Genomic DNA, 23787 nt, shown 5'->3' with positions numbered 1-23787 from the left:
AAGGAAGGAAGGAAGGAAGGAAGGAAGGAAGGAAGGAAGGAAGGAAGGAAGGAAGGAAGGAAGGAAGGAAGGAAGGAAGGAAGGAAGGAAGGAAGGAAAAAGAATCTTCAGAGATATTTCAAACACATTTTCAAACACACTGATATTTTAGGACTTGTGGGGTGAAGACAAATCTATTTTCTTTGGATCTCAGAGGCTAAAGTGTTTGCAGATACTTTGTGAGTTGCACACTCATAATTTTATTCAGAGCCAAGTCAAGTGATGGGGGACAATTATCAAGCTTCATATTTCTGCTTGGAGTCAAAGGTTTCACAGAAACACACTGTCTGTTGAGCTCTGTTACAATGAAAGCATCAAATACAGTAACTTAGCTGAAATCCAGGTCTCTGCTTTGCACAAACCTTCCTGAATGCTTCAGAACCTGATGGACAGCCTGCCCTTGTAAAGATAAATTCTGCAGAGCAGTCTTTGAGCTCAAATAAACAAATCATCTTTGTCTTCACTTGCGCTAATATAGATGTCTGATGTTTGGCTTTGATACTTGGTTTCTACATCAGAATAGAAAAAAATCTGTTGGAATCAATGTTTATTCTTACCACCTCTGACCACTGTGCTGGTTTAACCCTCTAGTCATCTAGTTGTTAAATCAATCTTGACCAAAGTGGGCCAAAGATCAGTAGGCATTGATTTGCCAGCGGGTGCCAACTGAAACTACTCACTGCTAGTAAAGCCAGTATCCAGGAAGGCCAAAGCGAACCCAGATTATCTATCTGCTTATCGCACCTTGACCGTCAGGCAAACTTTCCTCTTCTGTCCAAGTCTATCCAACAAGGGCTCTGCCTAGATTCTTAGGGGGACCCATCCAAAACTCCAGTCAGCTTGACTACATCCCTGTGCCCCTGCTTAGCCACTGGGTCCTCACTCATCTACAAGCAGGAATCCTCCCAAATTACAGGGGACCCATTCCTTCCCCATGCCACACACACATCTTCAACTGTCACTAATTAACACCCTTCCCAAGAGCCTGGAGCACCAATGTCATATCCCATGCCAGGATCAGATCTTCTTAGAGGCCAGCATTGAGACAGATCAAGTCTGGGCACGATTATTTTAAAGGACACCTTCCCCACCCCACCATTTCAAGCACAAGCTGGCCCATGTGACTTTGATCAGTTTTCCTCACCTCACCTCAACCTCCTCTTCTTTTTCTTTTTCCAGAGCAGGAGCCTCATGCAACCTGTTCATGCCTAAGTTTGCCCAGGGGTAAAAGTCAACATTAGGCCATTTTTTACCTGCTTTTTGAGAGTAATATAAGAAATACTAGATCTTTTCTATTTCTTTCTCAAGTTATGGTAATATCTTCATAGAAACATTTTTCATGCTCATTGTTTTCTTTCAGAACAAGTCTGTTTACATATAGCTTCTACAATCTGGTGGAGAAATTCAAATCTCTGACCTCTGGAAAAAGTAGCATCATGTGTCACCATAGAGGGCAGCCCTTTTGCTGCAAAACCCCACATCCATCAAAAGCCCTTCCAACACTTAGCTTTGTAACTACTCCTTTGACCTTGTCATGGAAGCTACTCAAAGTTGTTTGTTTTTTTGTTTTTGTTTTTGTTTCTGTTTTTTTGAGATGGAGTCTTTTTCTGTTGCCCAGGCTGGAGTGCCGTAATGCGATCTAGGCTCACTGCAATCTCCGCCTACAAATTTCAAGCTATTCTCCTCCCTCAGTCTCCTGACTAGCTGGGTTTACAGGCAACCGCCACCACACCTGGATAGCTTTTGTATTTTTAGTAGAGATGAGGTTTCATGATGTTGGCCAGGCTGGTCTTGAACTCCTAACATCAGGTGATCCACCTGCCTCGGCCTCCCAAAGTACTGGGATTATAGGCGTGAGCCACTGCACCCGGCCTCAAAGATATTTTTAGTCTTATCACTTTAATATATGTTGTTTGCTCTAAAGAATAGATATTTATTTTTATGCTAATATGAAACAACACATATAAAGGAACAGCATAAGATGTTTGGTCAACACTGCAAATCAAAGCAAGTGGAATCCTCTCCGTCATATAATTTACATTCCTCTATTGTAAATATCACTTATTCACATGCTCACATGCTTTTTTTTTTTTTAATTTTTTTTATTGAGATGTAGTCTCACTCTGTTGCCCAGGCTGAAGTGCAGTGGCACGATCTTGGCTCACTGCAACCTCCACCACCCGGGTTCAAGAGATTCTTGTGCCTCAGCCTCCCAAACAGCTGGGACCACAGGAGCACGGCACCACACCTGACTAATTTTTTTGTATTTTTAATAGAGATAGGGTTTCACCAAGTTGGCCAGGCTGGTCTCAAACTCCTGACCTCAGGTGACCTGTCCATCTCAGCCTCCCAAAGTGCTGGGTTTACAGGTATGAGCCACCAAGCCCAGCCTATTTACATACTTCTTCACCCTTATATTCTATATATCTTTTTGTAATGCAAGCATTTTTAGATTAATTTTAGTCTATGACATTTAGTACCTCTAATAGTCTTGAAGATTATTGATAATGCCTTGAAATAATACTATACAGTAGGACATGACGAATGTCTCTCACCCATGTTACCAACTCACAGAGACTCAGGTGAGAGAAAGGCAAATATTGACAGAGGAAGTGGTTCAGAATCACTGATCTGTCCAAATTTCAGACCCCACAGACATGTAGGCATCCAGGACACCCCTTTTCTTCACAAAACCTTCTCATTAATTTTTTAAGGGGTCAAGAATTCTGTTTGTGTTGGAAGGCAGGACTGTTGCTATAGTTTAGATGTTTGTCTCCTCCAAATCTCATGTTGAAATTGGATTCCCAGTGTTGGAAGCGGTGCCTAGTAGGACGTGTTTGGGTCATGGGGCTGGATTCCTCAGGAATGGCTTGGTGCTATCCCTATGTTAATCAGTGTGTTCTCTCTATATAGTTCAGACATGATCTGATTGTTTAGAAAGAGTCTGCCTGGCACCTCCTTCCCCTCTCTCTTACTCTCTCTCTTGCCATGTGGCATACCTGCTTCCCCTTCACCTTCCTCCATGAATGGAAGCTCTCTGAAGCCCTCATCAGAAGCAGATGCTGGCACCATGCTTCTTGTGCAGCCTGCAGAACCGTGAGTCAAATAAACCTCTCTTCTTTATAAATTACCCAGCCTCGGATATTCCTTTATAGAAACACAAGACAGACTACACGGCTGTAAATACTAATTTCTTTTTTTTTTGAGACGGAGTTTCGCTCTTTTTTGAGACGGAGTTTCGCTCTCGTTACCCAGGCTGGAGTGCAATGGCACGATCTCGGCTCACCGCAGCCTCCACCTCCTGGGTTCAGGCAATTCTCCTGCCTCAGCCTCCTGAGTAGCTGGGATTACAGGCACGTGCCACCATGCCCAGCTGATTTTTTGTATTTTTAGTAGAGACGGGGTTTCACCATGTTGACCAGGATGGTCTCGATCTCTTGACCTTGTGATCCACCCGCCTCGGCCTCCCAAAGTGCTGGGATTACAGGCGTGAGCCACCGTGCCCGGCCCCAATACTAATTTCTAATTCAATAAGGAAATGGAACATCACTGACCTTTTTAAAATTTCTTCTCTAAGTAGAGAAGAAAGTTAAACAGCATCTGTGATGGTAAAACATATACTTTTCCCAAAAACTCTGTACATAATTAAGAGGGCCAGGCATGGTGGCGCACGCCTGCAATCCAGGCACTTTGGCAAGCCAAAGGTGGGAGGATCGCTTGAGGCCATAAACTGAAGACCAGACTGAGCAACATGGCAAAACCTCACCTCTACAGAAAAGTTTTTAAATCCTGAGTAGCTGGCATTACAGGTATGTGCTACATAGTGGTGCAATGCCTGTAGTCCCAGCTGCTCAGGAGGCTGAGGTGGGAGGATAGCTAGAGTCCAGGAGGTCATGGCTGCAGTGAATCATGATTGTACCACTCTGCTCCTGCCTGGGCAACAGGGCGAGACCTTTTCTCAAAAAAAAAAAAAATTAAAGAGGCACATGACTGTCATTGTCACTTGATTTTTCTTCCAAAAGAGCATAATACTTCTCACATATATTTCTGTTGGAGCCCCTGCTGTCTGAGGCTACTCACTGTGCCAGATTAGTTTGGGTGGCAGCATTAGTGGAAGTGCAAATAATCAGTCAAAGATCGACAAGCAGCAGGATCTATTTTGCTAATGCTGACTGCCATTCATCTGTCAAAGTCATTTCACTTTCCCAATATGTGTGCTACTAACTTTGTCATAGGAAAACTAGTCTAAGTGATTTCTAAAATTATTTCTGAATTTTAAGAACAGACAACGGAGTTGTATACACATGCAAGTTGACTTCTTGGAATTCTACACAGAATTCTAAAGGCATCACAGGTTGAGAGTTTCTTTTCTTCCACTTTTCTAGTTAAGAAAAATTTGCAGTTTAGGAAAGGCTGACCTTAAATAACAAAGCAAAAGACAGTAGCCCAAGGAGGATAATCTGGCCCCACCTGCTCTTTCTCTAGAAATGAAGGTGTCTAGACTAAGATTTCTTCATTGCTGCCAGGACAGAAAGAAGCAGAGGATTCAAAAGTGTGGGAGTGCCTCCTCTATTCAGAAAAAAAAAATGTAGCAAGATGCAGGTGAAAATTACTGTACAGAGAGATTTTTCAGTTTCGAATAGTACGGCTGGCTGCACAGAAGTTTCCCACAAGGTTACATTTACCTTGATGAATTCACTACACCACAAGGTCTGGTCTCAAGCTGGCAAGTTAAGAAACTTGATTTTACTGAGTACACCGGAAGTAGCTCTGTCACCCGTCAGAGGCACACTTGCCTTAATCAAGTTGCAGAGACCAAATGCCTGCTTATGATGATATAATGAGAAGCAAGCATATGGGAAGCCAAGTTATTAGAGGGTTTCATGGTGTGCGTGGAAGGAGAGCACAGGAGCGGGACGATCTGAAAATGAATCTCCCAGTGCAAGGTGCTTCCGGCCCTCTCACCCAGGAATATGTCTGCCGATGGAATCATAATGTCAATTTATTGTACCGAAGCTTCCTCCTTCCTGGATGGTATTTGGATATCTCAGCATTGACTTGATGGATACTTTCTTTTGTCTCTGCTTTCGTTATAGACCAATTCCTTTGGCTTATGCACTTTTGGATAGTATCTTGGCTCTGCTCCTTAACAACCACTGAAAGCAATCCCACCTGCTGTTTTTGACTCTCAAGTCCTTGAGATGGTTGTGTATTGTATGCCCTATGTATGTGCAGGGCTTACTTGCCGTAGTTCCCATACACTCACAGCAGCAATTATGTCAACTAATATACCTATGAATGGGGCCAGGCACGGTGGCTCACACCTGTAATCCTAGCACTTTGGGAGGCCAGGGCAGGTGGATCACCTGAGGTCAGGGGTTCAAAACCAGCCTGGCCAAGATGGCAAAACCCCATCTCTACTAAAAATACAAAAATTAGCTGGGCATGCTGGACACCTGTAATCCCAGCAACTCAGGAAACTGAGGCAGGAGAATTGCTTCAACAGAGGAGGCAGAAGTGGCAGTAAGCTGAGATCTCACCGCTGCACTCCCGCCCAGGCAATAAGAGTGAAACTCTGTCTCAAAAATAAATAAATAACCTATGAATGGATAATTAATGAGCACCTATTGTGCACCTGAAACTCGGCAAAATGATGTACATGGGAAAGGTGTATACTCCCACCCCCCAAATACTTTTGTCCGTTGGTGAAGGGCAAACTACTACATGTAAAAAAAAACTGAAAAATCATAAATGGTAGTGTAAAGCCATAAATGTAACAGGAGTTATACAGACGGAGGAGTCAAGTTAAAGTGAAAGTGACTCTTCCTTCATAGAAAGGAATATAGAGCTAGATTCCAAATGGTAGGTGGGAGAAAGAATAAGAAGTGATTTTCCGGTCTGGAAAAGGAAGAAAGCCTTGTTCAATGTAAAGTCAGATCCTTAAATTGGAATAATAAATGAAGTAAGTGACATAAAAATTATTGCCAAGTCTAGGGAGTATTGGAACATAGTAGGTACTCAAAAATGCCTGTTGAATAAGTGACGGAAGTGGGACTACAGTGAGAAACAAGATTCATTTGGTGGTACATGAAAGAGTAGACATCTAGAAAATGAGGAAGAGCTATACAGATGTGATATCTTATCAGAGATATGAAATATACTAGAGATTCCCATAAAATAATTAATTTCCCAGTTCATTTTTTCTCAGTTAAAGGGCAAGCTCTTTCCAAGTGGCATAATTCTACTTGTAGAAGTTCTGCTCAGAACACACAACGTTGAACAGGAAATTTTCCAGACAAATGGCACACAATGAACCAAGTAGATAGTCCTGCATAATAACCATTTACCTATGCATTGTCTATTCCTTCCTTTTTTTGAAATTCAAAAGCTTTTTCCAACATACACATCATGAGGAGAAGGAGGCACATTTATTCTCATTTTCTTCCCATTCTCTTTTCTTGCCTTTCTCCATTTCTCATTCATTTATCCATTCCACAATATTTAGTGCCTATTATTCGTCAAACATGTGCTAAGTATAGTGTATGCCCGGATTTTTCTTAGAAACTAATGTGATGCCTATCTCATGGACAAAATAGACAGAGAGAGGTTAGTAAACAAGAAATACCCAGCAGCAAAACTACAGAGCTGATGTGAAATAAAGGAGCAAGATGCAGTGGTAAAGAATGACAGGAAAGAAAACAACCAGACACAGCAGCCAGACAAAGAGGCTAAGACCTGAACAGTAGGAAGGAGCCAGCGGTGTATGTGCATACATAAATGTGTGTCTGTGTGTGTGTGCACATACGTGAATGTGAATCTGTGTGTGTGTGCATACATGAATGTGTATCTGTGAGTGCCTGTGTATGTGAGTGGGCATCTGCGTGTGTGAGTTGCATGTGTGAGTGTGTACTGGCAGTGAACAGGTGACAGAAGCCTGGTGCTCCAGGCAGAAGGAGTCGTATACGGGAAGACCTCGAGACAGAAACATCCTCAGCTCATTTGCAGACCCTGGAAAAAAAGCAATTTCCCAGCATGTGTGGGGTTGAAGGATGAGGGGGAAGTGTGGAGGTAGATGAGCTCGGTGTGGTTCAAAAGGCACAGCTCACAAAGTGCTGCCTAGGCTAAGTAGAGTTTGGATTTTAGTCAAAGAGTAAGTGGGATGGTGATAGATTCATGCAAGAGCAACCTGGTTTCTGGATGGAGACTAGGTTTGAAGGATGCAATGTACCAACACCAGAGCTGTAGGTAGAAACGCAGTCACCCTGGTAGAGCTATTGGTGGCTGAACCTGGAGAGAAGTAGTTACAGAGAAGCGGGTGGATTTCAGACATATTTTAGATGTAGAAAGACAGGATTTGTTGATGGGCTAGTTCAGGAGGAGGGAAAATAAGAAAACAAAAATGTCTGCTTATCTCTCTCCTATCTCTTTCCCTATTCCAGTCTATGAATGATTTTGTAAATTCATGGTGTCATTTTCCTATCTCAGGTTAAAGAAGAATTTAACAGCGGTAAGCCTCAAACAAAAGCATTCTGATTTTAGACAATGCTACCAATAAGAAGTAGAAATATCTCAAATACAATTCTCACACAAGGTTTTTAGTTGTATGAGAAAGAAAAGCAGTAAATACTAGCATAACCAAATGAGAGGGTTTGGCTCTGTGTCCCCACCCAAATCTCATTTCAAATTATAATCCCCACATGTCAGAGGAGGGGCCTGGTGGAGGTGGTTGAATCATGGGAACAAACTTCCCCTTTGCTCTTCTTGTGGCAGTGAGTTCTCATAACATCTGGGAATTTAAAAATGTGTGGTATTGGCTGGGTGTGGTGGCTCATGCCTGTAATCCCAGCACATTGGGAGGCTAAGGTGGGTGAATCATGAGGTCAGGCATTCAAGACCAGTCTGACCAACATGGTGAAACCCCATCTCTACTAAAAATACAAAAATTAGCTGGGTGTGGTGGCATACACCTCGAATCCTAGTGACTAGGGAGGCTGAGGCAGGAGAATCGCTTGAACCCGAGAGGTGGAGGTTGCAGCGAGTCGAGATTATACTGTTTCTCTCCAGCCTGGGCAACAGAGAGAGACTCCATCTCAAAAATAAAAAAAAATGTGGCACCTCTCCCTTCACGCTCTCTCTCCGGTTCTACATGGTAAGATGTGCTTGCTTCCCATTCTCTTTCCATCATGCTTGTAAGTTTCCTGAGGCCTCCCAGTCATGCTTCCTGTTAAGCCAATTAACTATGAGTCAATTAAACCTCTTTTCTTCATCAATTATCCAGTCTCAGGTAGTTCTTTATAGCAGTGGGAGAACAGACTAATACACCAAACCTTTGTTATCAAAGAGGAAACCATTATCTTTCATTATGAAACTGCTAAAGACACCACAAAGTTACAATCTCTATCTGCTGGTGATTTAATTAATGTGAAAGACTTAATCATATGAACCAATGTGATGTCGAAGTCCAAACACACAACCCTCCTATAAAGTAGAAGTTTGGTCACTATATCCCCTGCTGGCAATGTTTATTATATGTGGCTGTGCAAACAGGGGAAGAGACAGCACATGGCCTGACTGCAGAAGCCATGTTACAGGACCGGAAGTCCTGGCCCAGTCACTCCCACACCAAATTCATTCCCCAAATAAGTCTTCTCTGTCTCCAAGCTTCAGGGCATGGCATAAAGTGAAAACAAGAAAGTTCCACTTTTGAATACATAGCCAGGTTTGTTGGTAGAAACAGAGCATATTTTGGCTGGGCACAGTGGCTCACGCCTGTAATCCCAGTGCTTTGGGAGGTGGAGTTGGGTGGATCACCCGAAGTCAGGAGTTTGAGACCAGCTTGGTCAACATAGTGAAACCCTGTCTCTACTAAAAATACAAAAAAAAATAACTGGACATTGTGGCAGGTGCCTATCGTCCCAGCTACCTGGGAGGCTGAGGCAGGAGAATCACTTGATCCCGGGAGATGGAGGTTGCGATGAGCTGAGTAAGCACCACTGTACTCCAGCCTGGGCAACAAGAGTGAAACTCTGTCTCAAACAAAAAAAGGAAAAGAAAAGAAAAGAAAAAGAAATAGAGCATATTTTTTAAAATCTTCCCTCAAAATCACTTTTTGAAGTAGACTTTTTCCCTCCTTGAATGTAAATGTAGCAAGTTGAAAAATTAATTCCATAGGTTCCTTCTTCTCCTGAGTCCTTGCCATAATGTGGCCAATACCAGAAAGACTTGTTCCATTTAAAGTCTGATCATTAAATTAGAAGTGACTTAAAGGAACTAATTGCTCACGGGAGATTTGTTCTTTTCAAGCAGTAGAACAGAGAGCTCTGTAATATCCTATGTTCTAAATTATAATTATGGTCAAAATAGGTCCTGATCCAAGCACAAAAAATCCTTCTCATATTTTGCAGTTCTTAATTAGAAGCATCTGACCTAATACAATTTGGTTCAAAAATGTTAGTAATGCAAGTAAAACTCTTGATTTTAGAAATTCGGTTTTTTTTTTTTTTGGTTTATGCTGCTGTTTTCTCATTTTTCTTTACCTCTGCAGGGTCATTACTTTTAAGCAGTCCATGAGTTGCATGGCAAATGTATTTTAGAGATCTATCTTTTGTTCAGGAACCATATTTGTCTGGGAGAAAAATGTCAGAAATTCAGTGTCTGAATTCTGTGTCTGAAGAGTACATCTAGGCCATACCCATGTCAAACAGACAGAGACAATGGTTTTATCCTGGTTTGACTTCAGTCTAAACTGGTTCCACATCCAGGAATAGAGCAGAAAGAGGCAGGTTATGGATTAAATTGTGCCACCCCAAAATTCATACATTGAAGTCCAAACCCACAATACCCCAGAATGTAATTTTATTTGAAAATAACAGATGACACTATTTGATATAATTGAAATATGTATATATAATTGAAATTTCAGATGACTCTATTTCAGTTAAGATGAAGTCATCCTGGAATAGGGTGGGCCCAATCCAGTATGACTGGTGTCCTTATAAAAAAACACCATGGGAACAGACAAATACACATGGCAGGGAGAATGCCATGCCAAGATCAGAGTTATGCAGCTACAAGCCAAGGACCTACCAGAAGCTGAGAGAGAGGCCTGGGACACACGCTTCCCTAAGGCCTTCAGAAGGAGGGTGTGGCACTTTGCCATGGCAACCCTAAAAAATTAATGCAAGGACCTTGTACAATATGTCCCACAGCACTTACCTTCTTTATGGACTGCTATATTCTTCTTTACAAGACCGCTTTCTTTCAAAACTATACTTTCTTCTTACTTGCCAAAACTTTAGGCAACGTAGAAGTACCTCCTTGCCTTGCCCAAGGGTTCTTCATTCTAAGTGCATGTTAAAAACCCTCAGGTGGTGGGTTGAAATCACTGAGCGGCTTCTCACTGGCTGCACTACTCAGCCACATGACCAAGCAGACCATGTGCAAGCAGATCACCCTGGCAAGGCCATGGATGCAGAGATAGACCCCTGACTTCCATATTACAAAGATGAGCAAAATGAAAGCTATTACTTGGATGAAGTTCCTGCCGTAGGATTTGCAGATTAACCTAAGCTAAGTTTACCTTTGCATCTGGAATGACAAGAGACATGGTAGGGCAGAATCTTCAGAAGATGAACCAAGGAGCTTCCTGTGATTCATGGGAGAATGGAAGAATCATCCTATCGTCCTACTGAGAGGGAGTTAGGGTGCATATGTTTGGTGACAGGAGAGTACCATACCACTGGAAAGGAAGGACCATTCGAACACAGTGAACCTTCTGTTTTGCAAACAACCTGCTAGACCCTCACCCATGGATGCATGGGGGAAAGTATAAAATACAGAAATATGATTTAAAGCATCTGGGGCATTGAGAACTCAAGACCCAACAGCATTGGTACAAGCAGTCAGGAATGGAGGGCCTCACGAGACACCGCGCTCCTGACAATGGACGTGATGAACCTCACTGAAGGCATCAGTGAGCTGCTTCTGCAGCCTCTGCAGTCAACAAGGAACAATGAGCAAATCCTGCAGCAACAAATAATCATGCCACAGGGCAACCAAGAAGACTTGTGCTCAGAGCACCATATGATCGATCATCTAGAAACTAACTTAGCTTGTCTGGAGGAATTTAAAGAGGGCAATGGCAGGGCAGGTGAAGGAGGAGCTGGAGAAAAATACTTATTTGTGATTCTTCTTGTTGTCCTCACTTTATCCCCAGGAAAGTGTGGCCTAAGGAAAAGAAAAAAAAAAAAAGGATGCAGTTTCTTCTTCACTGTATTTGGCATTAATACAAAGACATTGATGAGCAGAGTGTCAATCACAATAAACTGAAATCAAATTAAGAGTACTTGTGAGAGCTCTGATGATCTGGGACATTTTAACTAGTAAGTTCACAGCATTATTATTAAAAAATCAATTTCATGAATGAGTGCCTATTTGCTAACACTCTTACCTCGTCAAGGGAAGGAAAGATATGAATATACGATAAGTCTTGAGGGTCCTTAAAACGTGATTCACATTGTTGCAGAAAAGAGGACAGGAGAAAGGAGGTGTTGGTGGAAAGAGCGAGATGGCTCTGGGAGAAAAGATAGTGCAATGCCGCAAAGATGAACTGACCAAACACCGAGGAAAATCAATCAAAACCAAATCAGCAAGTCAGAAAGCATCTAAAAGCCACAGGACATGTTTCCAACTTCTCTAACACAGTAATTTGCCTTTCTAATAAGTACCCCAGTTATGATTCTGGGAAAGTTGAATCTCAGAGGAAGTTGCTCAACATCAAATAAGTTATTAAAAGAACTATGAAAAAATGCTGAAATTCTTGAATTCCATCTGGCCTCTTGCCCTCGCCAAAACACTAAGTTTCTAATTCCATTGCAAGGCCCCTGAATTCAAAATCTAAAAGCATGACAGGACATGAAATAGCCCTCTCTCCTAAGTGAAAAGATTTCCTTTCCCATCACCAATGACTCTGACTGTTTCCATACATTCCCTGTTATAAATTCTATCACCGTCTTTCACAGAAGCTCTACTTATGGGACTAAATATTGAACTATTGGCTTAATAACATCTGACTGAAAAATGGGTACGTGTTTCTCACTTTGGGTTCATTGAATTTGGACACAGCTCCACTGTGAGGAAATGCAGCTCCGTATCTGATGGCTTTTACAGCTGTAAGAGGGTGTGGAACCCAGTAAGGACCCACAGGATTAAGGAGGAAGCAGGAGATGTCCCTTAAAGCATATTGAGATGTTCCCACCTGCATATGTGGTGTGGGTGGAGAGGGGAAGTTATTGTACAGGAAAACATGGGCATGCTTTCCAAAAGCATTGCTCTGCAGAGAAGGAGCCAAAACTCTAGGGATTATGTTCAGATTCAAGACCTCCACACCAAACCTATCAGAACATCAGTCCATGAGAAGCAGTGCAGGGAAATAATGTGTTCACAAGTTAACCATTATATTCAGTGTTCCTTACACTTAAAAAATAAAATAAAAAGCTCTTACTATATCTTCTCTTTATCAGCCTGGGAGTTTCGTGTCACTTTTGAGTTTCTGTGGTTGATACTGTTAAAACACAGTCAGATGGGGAAAAAAAAAGCAACTACAAATACGACCTTTCCCAAGCCTGACATAGTCTCCTCTGTTGAGATTCTCTTCCATGTATTTAGAGAAGAATATGGTATTCAGGTCTAGGGATATGATGTTGCTTGTTTCATGGTAGGTGTGAAATTAAGAAAAATCTTAAGTGTCCCCACCCAGAGATGATGTTGTAGTGATACACAAGGATTGTCATAAAACAGCTTCCTGCCCCACAGAAAATGTTTTTTGCTTGGTCTCAAAGTTCAAGTTATTCTCCCCAACAAAAGAAAAATTAAAACCAGTGTTCCCATCACTGCTAAGTGGGTGAATCAATGACGCCTTTGAGCAAGAGAGCCAGATAAACAGAGAAGAACTGCAATACCATCAAATCAAGGATACTATTGCCAGGGTGATAAAGTACAGCAGTGGGTGTTTTTGCAGAATGCTGAATGGAGAATAAACCACTTGGAAAGCAAATGATAAAAACTATGTATTTATGGTAAACTTCCAGGTTTTTTTTTGGGGGGGGGGCGGGGAGGACATAAGCACAAAGTAAGGCTTCTGAATTTTTTTAAACAGCTTAAAAATATTTTAAATCTCTACGTATGTATGTCAGTCCTTTTTAACAGAGTAACATAAGAGGAGTCTGGAGTAGTACTCTTCACGGAGAATCAGAATATGAATCACCTAAGATGAAATAAGAGAATTCCCCAGCCCCACTGCGTTGAGGACATCATCAATTTTCATTGAGGACAGATCCAAAGTTTAGAAGTTCATATCTGAACATGATTATGTATTATATCTGGTTCACGCATAGTCGTGTTCCAGTTAACTATATCATGAACTATTATTCTCATTTCCAAGTTTAATTCTGTTTCAAATAAATTTACTGGAAACCTTTTATGGACCAGGGAGTGTGCTAGATAGGCCCTGTAGATATGAAAAGTATGAGTTCAATCATTCTCAAAATCCTTTTATCTTTTTACAATTCCCAAATCCTCCTCCAGATATTACCATAACAAGCCAGGTAGAGCTCAAAAGATTAGTCACAATTTCAGTGGTCAGCATCCCGGCTTAAGAATTCTGCCTGCAGCTGTGGGCACTGAATATTAAAAACTTTTTCTCTAATTGGATGTTTCCATAAAAAGCTTTTCTGATTGTTTCTAGAAACTATTTGGTAACCATATAATCCACTAAAATGGAATCTTCAAAGTTCAAAGGAACCCTCGAAACCAGACACCTAAAGTACATTTCGGACCCTCTAAAATTTTAAGGTGGATATTTTTGAATTGTGCTCATTAAAACACTCCTCTACCAAAAATGAAGCAGCCGTGGTTGAACTATTTAAGTGATCTAATGACCTGGAAATCTGGGGATTTCTAACACCTTGCTTTCATCTCTGGGCAAAACTATGAGTTTTCATTAAAATGAAAATCAAACTTAAATAGCTCAGACACTTTCAAGCTGTGAACATCAGCCATATGTGCAAACCTGGGCAAGTTCTGTCTCTGTGGGGTTTTGTGAGTGGGAGGAGGAAATGGATGATCAGATGACTAGACAGATGTTCAAAAAGATCCTGGGACAGCAAGACAACTTGCATCCATTTCAGCTTCCTTAGAGGCAAACAGAAAGGACAAACAAAAGCCCAGAGGTAAAGCAAAGCAAGCAAATTACAGGCCCGTAGCCAAAGCAACTTAAAGGCACAAGACGCATTAATTGCAAACACATTTTCTTAGGAACAAAAACACCGATAAAGGAGGCAAAATTGTGATGTTAGTACCCAGTGAATTTGTAATCACAACAATGGCGCTTCAAATTAAAAAAGCGATGAAACTTGAGACAGTTTCTAAAATCTATGCATTATAGCTGATATAAAAACAAAAGACTGAGATTTAATCTACATGAATCAGAAGAAACCTTGCCTCTGTCTTTGATCTCCAAAGAAATGTGGGTAATGCTTTTTTCTGCTTTCAACAGCTCACAAATGCCTTTGTAGAAATCGGTCTGTAAAAAGCTAAGGAAGGCTGCATAGAAACCCAAGAAAATGGAGAGAAGAAAATAAAAGAAAGTCTCAAAAAATCTTTTGTATATGCTACTCTGTAAGGGATCTTGTTCACTGAGTTTTCTCACTCTGGGCATCAAATCAGTGTATAAGGCAGTTAGACTTTACAATGAGCCCCATTGGCTAGAAACCTAGTTGCCATGACCTGTAACATCACTAAACAGCTCACTCTGTACCAACCGGATAGGACCATTGCACACTTGTCTTCCTGGGATCCACACTTACCGTTTATCAAAACCAATCAGCTTCTAGCAGTTATGAATTACATGGCAAGAGATTCTAATAGATAGGAAGTGTTGATTCTTCTTTATTTATCTAAGTTGACCTCATACCGGCATCAGGCAGTGATGAGGATTAGTTGAAAAAGCCGTATTTTACCAAACCATGTGGTTGCCTACTTTACACAAGACATCTGTTCTAGGAGCTCCCCTCACTTGGCCTAACACCTCTCATTGCTTTAACTCAAGAATCTAGTTCCAAAAATATTTTTGCCAAAATAAATGCTGGCAAGTTCAGTTGGCAACTAAGAAATGCAGGCTTAAATTAATTAGGTTCTCCTGTTTCCCTGTTCCCTCAACGGGTTTAATCAACTAGGTACCTATTCTCATTTTCCTAAATAAGCTGTTATAGATTCTTCAATAAGTTAGAGATTCTCTGCTGCTTTTCATTAACCTAAGCATATTTCACATTAAAAACAAATAGAGTAAAAATTCATGTTCACACGAAAACCTGCACATGCATAGTTATAGTGATTTTATTCGTAATTAACAAAATCTAGGACTATCACAAGTGTCCTTCACTTGGGGAGTGGGTGAACAAACCTCAGTGCCTTCATAAGATGAAACACTGTTCAGCACTGACCTTGCTAACACTACAGATGCCTCCAAAAACAGAGATTAGCCTCAGAGTCCTTAGCCTAAGTGAAAGAAGCCAGACTCAAAAGGCTACAAACTATATGATTCAATTTATGTGACATTCTGGAAAATGCGAAATTATAGGGTTGACTACAAAGTAGCACGAGAGAATCAGGGGTTACTAGGACTGTTCTCTATGGATTGTGTTGAAGTGCTTTTGTCAAGTTGTGACATATATGTACTGTATATATGTATGATACCTTTAAAAATACGTATATTTGTGTATAATACCTTTATAAAGTATATATCTAATACCTTTAAAATGAAAGAATCAATAACCAGACTCCTTTTGAAATGAAAAGAAAATGAGAAATATAAGAGTTAGGGCACATGAGAACAGAAGAGAAATATGATTCATTCCACATCTAACTTAACCTGCCGTTGACTGTATCCAGGTCTCAAGGATGCTACTAATGTTGAAAGAAAAACTTCAGCCAAATTATATGTAAGAGAGTTTAACTGAGCAAAGAATGAGTTGCCAATCAGGCAGCCTCCTGAGTCAGAGTAGGCTCAGAGCCTCCAGGGCAGCCGCGTCGTGGAAGAGGATTTATGGACAGAAAAAGGAAAGTGACATACAGAAAATGGAAGCGAGGGACAGAAACAGCCGGATTGGTTATAGCTCAGTGTATGGCTTCTTTGAACATGGTTTGAACAGTTAGACCACAGTTGACTGGCCAAAACTCAGTGATCAGCACAAGAGCAGACTATAGTCTGTTGACAATTCCATTTAGGCTACAGTTTACGATGTACACAGAAACCTTTAGGCCAAACTTAAAACACGTAAGGAGGCAGCTTTAGGTTAAAATTGATTTAACACTAATGAGATCAAGAGGTGATAAGAAAAAAAAAAAAGAAAAAGAAGACGAATCTAATTTCTGCCTCTCTCAGTGTTTGCTCCCCATCAGAGGCTGCGTACAGCTGGTCGCCTTCAGACAGGACTTGCATGTGGAGCTGCACTTAGGAATGGGCAGTTGTAAATGGGAAGGTTTCTTATTGTCTTAGTCCATTGGGGCTGCTGCAGTAAAAATACTTTAGACCAGGTAATGTGTAAACAATAGAAATCTATCACTGGCAGTTCTGGAGGCTGTGACCCAAATGCCAAGAGATGTGGTGTCTGATGAGGGCTTAATCTCTGCTTCAAAGATGGAAACTTCTCGCTGCATGCTCACATGGCAGAAAGGTGAATGAGCTCCCACAGGCATCTTTGTTATAAGGTCACTCATCCCATTCTAATCACCTCCAAAAAGCCTCATTTCTCAATACTGTCTGCTTTGGGGTCAGGTTTTAGCATTTGAATTTGGGGGGAATGCATGATTCAGACCATGGCAGCTAATGTAAAAAAGGTTAAAACTGTCAGGTGGATTTATAGGCAGGCCTTCAAAACCTGCTTATCTACAGTACATGTCAATAATGGAACCCTTGGTCCTAGCATGAGAATGTAAACAAGTAGCTATGAGTTGTGTTCAGAAGGAAGCCAGCAGATCAGGATTGACTCACCCTTTCCTCATGGCAAGACCAGTCTTAGGCAAACTTTAGAAGCAGACGACTTGAGTCTTTTTGGCCTGTTCCCTTTGCATAATTCTTTTGCCAATCTCCTCCACCTAGCCATTGTCCCAAGGGAGCATTGCCTTCAAAAGACCTCCATCCTTAACAGATGGCTGTGCAGCAGTCTGCTGCCCTCCGCATCAATGTAACCAGCCGGGTTTTAGGGCAGAAATGTCTCAATGAAATTGCTTCTATTAAAATATAAAGAACAAAAAAAGTCTTTTGATTCTTCCAGGGGTATTTATAATCAAAAACAGACGTATCGCTGAGTCAGAAGGAAAATGTGATTTATCTAGCTTAACATGGTTTATTTTAAATAAATAAACTTGAACCAAACGTAAAGTTTCTTGCCTTGTCTATTACTGTATATCACTACTTAAAGTAAAAATTGAATAAGAACTAACTAATGAAAATTAGGGCAGGCACAGTGGCTTATTCCTGTAATCCCAGTAGTTTGGTAGGCCACAGCAGGCAGATAACTTGAGCTCAGGGGTTTAAGACCAGCCTGGGCAACAAAGTAAGACACCGTCTCTACAAAAAATACAAAAATTAGCAAGGTGTGATGGTAAGCACCTGTAGTCCCAGCTACTCAGGAGGCTGAGGTCAGAGGATGGCTTAGCCTGGGAGGCAGAGGTTGCAGTGAGCAAAAATTGTGCCACTGCACTCCCGCTTGGGTGACACACCCAGATCCTGTCTTCAGAAAAAAAAATAATTAATGTATGACTCTTAAGATAAAATCTGAGAGAATGAAAATCAACCCTGTTGATAGTCAGATTGGGATGTTCCTAACAGAACAACAATTATTTCTAACAAAACCCATATAAAGCCACGAGGCAGCTGCAAATTGACCAACAAGTTTTTCTTTTAAACTATCAGTGCTCTCTTACAATTAATATTCCCAGAGCCCCCTTTAGCCCCTCTAGCCCAGGCTAGAGTGCAATGATGCTATCTTAGCTGAATACAGCCTCCACCTCCTGGGCTCAAGTAGTTCTCATAGCTCAGCCTCCTGAGCAGCTGGGATTGCAGACAAATGCAACCACACCTGCCTAATTTTTGTATTTTTAAAAGAGAAACTAGGTTTCACCATGTTGGCCAGGCTGGTCTCAAACTTCTGGTCTCAGGTGATTCATCCAAAAATCTCAGCCTCCCAAAGTGCCAGGATTATAGGCATGAGACACTATACCTGGTCATACCTCTATTTATTAGAAGTTTCAGATTTTTTCTAAACTTCAGTCATCCTATCTGTAAAATAAAAGTATAATAAGGCTTTCCTCATTTACGAGGAGTGTTGAATAAGTAATGTATACAAAGTGTTCACTCAGCACAGCCTGGCCACCTGATAATTATTTAATAAACTTTTGCCAAAATGATGACTGATAGTGATGTCAATTACTAGATTAAAATTATTGGGAGGATGTCAGGAATACTAATTTCTGCAGCTTTCCAGGATTTACAAAATTTCACAATGAAAATGCTAGACCGGTCCTTAGAGATCCAGATTTAACCTTCTCCTGTGTTGGAGGAAAAAAACTGAGCACCTGATGAAGTGGATGTCTTGCCAAAGGTCACATGAGACCACGAAGAAGCTCCTGTGGTTCTTGCAATGTCAATAGCACCCAAAATTGAAGACCTTTACTGAACTCTTAAATTAGACACAACCTTACATAGGCCATCTTTCCTGAAAATAAGTCACAGGATAAAGAACCGTTTCTTATCTGCTTTGAGTTCTCTATCAATTTCCTTCAAATGTCAGTGCTAAATCCTCTGTAGGAGGACTTAATTATATTGAAGACAGAAACAGAAAATGTGGTGACAATCCTGCTCATATTAGGCATAATAAAGTCGTTTTTAGAAGTGAATTAAATTGAAATACCACTTATTTTTATTCCCCCACCTGGCCAAGTAAATGAATGACATTAAATTTTAGAATTAAATTTATAAATCCTAGATCAGAAAGTTTTTCTGGTTTTCTAAATTTAAACACAATCCAAAAAGAAATGGCTGAAATTAATATTCTTAAAGAGAGAAATTTGAAGTTATAAAATACAGCCAAGCACAGTGGCTCACACCATAATCCCAGCACTTTGGTAGGCCGAGGTGGATGGATCACTTAAGGTCAGGAGTCCAAGACCAGCCTGGCCAACCTGGGTGAAACCTCATCTCTACTAAAAAAAAAAAAAAAAAAAAAAAATGCCAAACTTAGCCAGTCTCTGTGGTGTGCGCCTGTAATCCCAGTTACTCAGGAGGCTGAGGCGTGAGACTTACTTGAACCTGGGAGGTGGAGGTTGCTGTGAGCTGAGATTGTGCCACTGTACTCCAGCCTGGATGTCAGAGCAAGACTTTGTCTCAAAAACAAAAACAAGTTATAAAATATGTCTATCTCTTTGAATGTTATAAACTCTCTATACTGAAAATAATCTTTTATAAAGTCTGATGTAATTCTTAGTGTTTTCCCCCATTCCTGGCCTCAAGAAGTCAGAATTGAGCCCAGCACTAAATTTGATGTGAAGATTTAGCAATGAAACCTTGGGTTTCTGGTATGTCTTTTTTGGTACCTTCCTGCTTTTCTCCCTCCTCCCTTCTTTCCAATCACCTTCCTCTCCATGACCTTTACTCTCATATTCTTTTATTTAGTCTCACGTTTTTGAGACCTTGTTTAAGGACTAGGTATTGGGAAAGTGAGAATGAAAGGCTGATATGGGCTGATCTATGTTTTCTCCAAATTCAGATGTTGAAGTCCTAACTCCCCAGAACCACAGAATGTGATGGTATTTGGAAAAAGGATCTTCTTTAAAGAGATAAATAAATTAAAATGGAGTCATTAGGGTGAGCCCTAATCCTGTATGACTGAAACAATTAGGACACAGACATGGACAGACAAGAGGCATGACACGTGATGACCCAGCAAAAGTGTGACCATCTGCAAGCCAAGAAGAAAGGCCTCAGAAGAAACCAAACCTGCCAACCCCTTGATTATGGACTCCCAGTCTCCAGAACTGTGAGCAAACAAACGCCTGGGTTTAAACCACCTATGGTATTTTGTAATGGCAGTCCCAGCAGACTAGTGCAAAAGCACAATACCTATATTGAGGGGTTTATGATTTACAGGGAATGATAGGTAGGAAACAGAAAATTACAAAGTGGCAATTGCTCTGACATATATAAGCATGAGAGGAAAAGCCACTGCCCAGATTAAGAGCGAGGGATTTTAGAGAAGGCTTCCTAGAGAAGCAGCAGCAACCAGACATCCTAGACTAAAAGAACAGCATGTCCCTTTGTCATGCCTAATCCAAAGACAGAGTTAAAACACACAGGGTCTTTGAGCGAGCTCAAAAAGTATGTTACAGCTGAAGTGTGAGTACAGGAAAAAGTAAGAGAGCAGACTGGAGAAGTAGGAAAGTCAGTAGAAAGGGCTAGATCACAAGAGGCCCTGTACATACTGCTGAGACTTCTGGCCTTGCTCCAGAGAACAAAGGTCAACCACGGGGGAATGAAGCAGGAGAGGGAGATGGCCAAAAGATGACTGCAGAAGAAGTGTGGAGAATGCATGGAATGTGGGGAGCTTGACGACAAATTGACCTGCTGATACGGTTTGGTTGTGTCCCCACCCAAATCTCATCTTGAACTATAGCTCCCATAATCCCCACATGTCATGGAGGGACCTGATGGGAGGTAATTGAATCATGCGGGCAGGATTTTCTGTACTGTTCTCGTGATAGTGAATAAGTCTCACAAGATCTGATGATTTTATAAAGGGCAGTTCCCCTGTACATGACCTCTTGCCTGTCGCTACGTAAGACATGCCTTTACTCCCCCTTCACCTTCCACCAAGATTATGAGGCTCCCCAGCCATGTGACATTGTGAATCCATTAAGTCTCTCTTTCTTTATAAATATCCAGTCTCACATATTTCTTCATAGCAGTATGAAAATAGACTAATACACCTGCTAAGGGATATTAAACCTATCTGGTTGCGGGGGGTACTGAGGGTCTGAGTTAAGGCAGTGGCACCGGAGATGGAGAAGAACTGCTAATCAACTGGATGTTGTAAATGGGGAAGAAGGAGTTGCCTATGGTGGTCTCCAGGCTTATAGTTTGCAAAACTGGACACCACTGACTGAGAGTAGGAATAGTTTTGGAGGAGTTTGATGAGTTCAGTTGAGGCATAGGTGGGCTGATAAAGCAGATTGCTGGAGAAATTGGTTTCAAGCTCAGGATGAACCTTGAAGACATTATGCTAGGTGAGAGAAGCCAGACCCCAAAGGCCACAGGTTGTATGATTCCATTGATATGAAATGTCCAGAACTGGAAAATCTACAGAGACAGGAAGTAGATTAGTAGTTCCAGGGAGTGGGGGTGCAGACGAGGGCAGGGAGATTACATGTGACTGCTAATGGGCACAGGGTTTCTTTCTTGGGTGAGAAATGCTTGGAAATTACACAGAGATGTTGGTTATATAACCTCATAAATATGCTAAAAACCACTAATTTATATACTTTAAAATGTAAAATGTATGTTTCTGAGGTTATATAAAATGTTTGATATATGAATTATATCTTAATAAAAAAAGAATCTTAGAAAAAATTTTCAAAAACAAATCAATCATCGATCAAAAATCAAAGTTATTGTTGAAGTTGCGGACTTGAGTGAGTTTCCCCAGGGAAAGTTGGCAAAGAAAAATTCATGAATTATGACTTTATTATAAAAATCTTAAGTCATCTTTGAAAGTAGCCAAGATATTAACAAACAAATAAACATAATGCTTTCCTTATCTTTTGGAGAACTTGAATTCTTTCCAAGTATTTGTTAACCCCTACATAATTTATTATGACAGGTTTGATGGAAACAATATCCCACAAAACCAAAACTGGCAGGATTCAGCCCTTGCTTGGCCATCAAGACTTGCCCCAGTACTTGCTGGGATTCGCTGTTTAGCTGATGACAAACGTCCATCTGTGACTGGCAAGTCGGAATCTCTTTGATTTATATTCTAATTTCAATGCAATAGCTTATTCACTTAACTATTGGTTAGTATCCGCTCTAGGGGCTCTCAGCACTTCAAAACAGTGATTGTCAAGTGCTCTTCATTGTTTAGAATTAGCATCTAGCTAAATGCTGGCTATGTAGAAAAGATAGTGAGTGCTGGCTGGTTATTAATACATGGATGTGCAAGTTATGCAGATGGACTTCTTGACTTTAAGGCTGTAATTTTATTAGTGAATACCCATTAAATGCAACATACCTTAGAGCAGTGGATTTTTGCCTTTTACTCCAGGACATTTGGTAATGTCTGGAGACAATTTTAATTATCAAGAAGGGACTATTTCATCTAATGGTAGAGTCCAGGGATGCCATGGTAGGTCCCAAAATGCACAGAACAACCCCTCACAATGTATTATTCAGACTAATATGTCCATAGTGCCAAGGTTGAGAAACTCTGCCTTAAAGTGATGTTGAAACCATTCATGTTTCAGAATCGTAAGTGAGTCAATCTGGTGTAATGATTTGTTATAACGATATCAGATTGGGGCATGACATATGTACAGTCTTACCAATCTTTTCAAAGCTTGCACATTAAAAAGCCATGACATTCATTTTAAATAGCCCAGACGACACTATAGAAAACACATGCATTACATCATCGGGTTCTTTCTCTCACATTGTCTCCATTCACATCACAGACTGCAAAACAAGAGGGAAAGTATGACAAACAAGAGAGAATCCCCTTCACCCCAGATCTGCAGGCAGACCCTCAACCAAGGCCAATCAATGTGCACAAAGCAAACAGAAATCAAGTGCATTTTTTTCGCCATTCATTTAAACTGAAAATGAAGAAGCTGGTAAAATGAGTCTGTGGCTGGCCAAAGTTTGGCACATCTGTAAAAGTGTCACCTCGTTATATGGGTTTATTATGAACATGAAATCAGCTTAATTAATCTTGGCCATTAGAGCTATAAAAATTCTTCCCGACAGGATTTCCCATAAGCCCTGGGGCTGATGTAAGGCCAATTTAACCAGTTAACTACCTTACCCCTGAGCTGGAACCCTGTGACCTTCTAGTCATGTCCCCCTTCTCAACAAAGAATCAGAGAATGAGCATTCAGACCATGAATGGGTAGAAGCAGACAGATGACAGAAATGCTCTCTGTTTCATGTTCTACAAAGATAATCCATCACTCGGAGTTTCAGCTCCTTTGGAACGGAGCAGTCTGTCTGCTTTCCAGCCCTTAGGGCCCAAGAGGATTCTAAATATTTCTCCTCCAATTTTCTGTCAACTGAGATAAGTCAGGGTGTGAATGCTGGCAGTTTGGAGACTTAAGACAAAGTCTTTTTCCATGAGCCAGCCACATTTCTGAGCTTCTCTTCCTCTGTTGAAGCCATTTGGCTGGAGCCTGCTCACCTTCAGGACAGAGAAATGGGACTACCTGGGGTTCAGATTTTTTCCCAAAGAAGGAAGAGGGGGCAGCTATAGGCTCTGATTTTTAATTTACCTGTTTTTATGTTTTTATTTATTTTTACCCATGTGACCATCAGCTATTCAACACATTGTTTCATAAATATGAAAATGAATAGTAGAACTAAAAGAATAGTAGTTCCACTCACAACTGACCCCAATTGCATATAGAAGTAATTGCATATACAAAGAAAAA

General features: G+C 40.9%; 1 protein-coding gene across 4 annotated transcripts in view; it reads right to left on the bottom strand.

Moving 5' to 3' along the window:
- The window catches only part of NEBL (nebulette), a 690461-nt gene that overhangs the window by 212983 nt on the left and 453691 nt on the right, over positions 1-23787 (bottom strand). For 2 of the 4 annotated variants that reach the window (XR_004258432.1, XR_004258429.1), the window contains exon 25: positions 9576-11265. The exons of 1 other annotated variant lie outside the window; for it this stretch is intronic. The gene's annotated coding sequence lies outside the window, so the exon portion shown is untranslated. The remainder of the gene's footprint in view (positions 1-9575; positions 11266-23787) is intronic. One more of the 4 variants, XR_004258430.1, reaches the window with a different exon arrangement.

Source organism: Sapajus apella, unplaced genomic scaffold (genome assembly GCF_009761245.1).
Source record: "Sapajus apella isolate SASKATOON/1434 unplaced genomic scaffold, GSC_monkey_1.0 scaffold53, whole genome shotgun sequence".
In the NCBI taxonomy this organism is placed as follows: Eukaryota; Metazoa; Chordata; class Mammalia; order Primates; family Cebidae; genus Sapajus; species Sapajus apella.
This window is presented reverse-complemented; position numbering and strand designations above follow the sequence as displayed.